This window comes from Camelina sativa, chromosome 14 (genome assembly GCF_000633955.1).
Source record: "Camelina sativa cultivar DH55 chromosome 14, Cs, whole genome shotgun sequence".
In the NCBI taxonomy this organism is placed as follows: domain Eukaryota; kingdom Viridiplantae; phylum Streptophyta; class Magnoliopsida; order Brassicales; family Brassicaceae; genus Camelina; species Camelina sativa.
In genome coordinates, this window is record NC_025698.1 from 88327 (window position 1) to 89999 (window position 1673).

Below are 1673 nucleotides of genomic sequence, written 5' to 3' on the forward strand. Positions count from 1 at the left end.
TCCTCATAAGGGTTTTGTCTTCTAATTTAATCTCAACCATCCATCATAGTAGAGATGAAGACAGTGGTGACAAGTGTGAGAACAAGTGTCTAGCATTGCTTCAAACACAACATGCAACTTCACACTTGTTCTCTTATAAGCTTTAGCATGACATGTAGCTTAATACTTGTCCTTATAAGCATAAGCTTCACATATAGCTTAACACCTGTCCTTTTAGTTCCCAAATGATTAAAAAACAAAATATAACAAACCCAATTAAATAACCTACTAACTATAAGACCACATACATGGGTAAGAAATAATTATTTTCTTACATTCTCCCACTTGGTCGTTAGTATAATGGTTTTACTCAGGAATCATAAGGCCGGCATAATATGTTATATTTTTCATTTGGTCTTTCATAAGTGTCTTAGCTAAACTTGTAACCAATGAGAGTCATGGCGGTCACACATCATTTTGCAACATGATTCCTTCCATGTACTACTACATTGACTACTTTTCATAGCTAGACCATAAACATTATTCTATAAGTAGGAGTTATCTTTAATGGTCTCTTTGATGTCTTTTAAGGCACATTCTGTTATCAATAATTCCAACAAACATTAATGTGTGCACACGTTGGAAACATAATAGAAGATGTAAAAGTCATAAGAGAGCTCTTATAAATGTCAAACATAGGCTAAAACATTATCAGACAACATAATTAAGTGCTATCCTCCAGACCCATACTTTCTGCATGCTTCATAAATGTCTTTGGAGGTAATGCTTTCGTAAATATGTCTGCGACCATTAGCTCAGTGCCTATGTGTTCAATGACAAACTTTTCTCTTTTAACATCTTGCTTTAATGATAAATTTTTTGAGTTCCATATGCTTGGCTCCTTTAGATATCCTATCATGCTTAGAGAAGAAGATTGCGGCTTGATTGTCACAGTAAAGAGTTAGAGGTTTGTCAACAAAATTCAAAACCCCAAACTCTGACACAAAATTCCGCAACCATGTTCCTTGAATAGAAGCCTCATAACATGCTACATACTCAGCCTCCATGGTGGATGTATAAATCAATTCTGACTTTTGGCTTTTCCATGAAATGGCACCTCCACCAAGGAGATACACATAGCCGAGAGTACAATGCCTCGAATCTTCACATCCACCAAAATCTGAGTCTGAAAATCCAACCATCTGTGGATGTGTTGATTTTCGATATGTCAACATGTAGTTTCTTGTTCCCTTTAGGTATCTCAAAACTTTCTTCGCAGCTTTCCAATGAGCAAGTCCTGGGTTACTCTGAAATCTACCCAACATTCCGACTGCATGGCTAATATCAGGTCGAGTGCAGACCTGTGCGTACATCAAACTTCCCACAAGAGATGCATAAGGGTACTTTTGCATTTCATTATATTCCAATTCATTCTGCGGACATTGCTTAAGATTAAGCTTATCACCCTTTTGCATAGGAACATTATTAGAAGAACACATCATCATGCCAAATCTCTGAAGAACTTTATCAATATATGCTTTCTGAGACAATCCTAAAATTCCTAGTGATCTATCACGGAATATTTCAATTCCTATCACATAGGATGTCTCATCCATATCTTTCATATCAAAGTTCTTAGAGAGATAACTCTTAGTCTCATGTAGTAGACCAAGATCATTACTGGCTAATAAGAT

At 36.0% G+C, this 1673-nt stretch overlaps 1 pseudogene; it reads left to right on the plus strand.

Annotated features, from left to right (window-relative positions):
- Positions 1 to 1673, plus strand: part of LOC104743094 — a 24607-nt pseudogene that overhangs the window by 9286 nt on the left and 13648 nt on the right.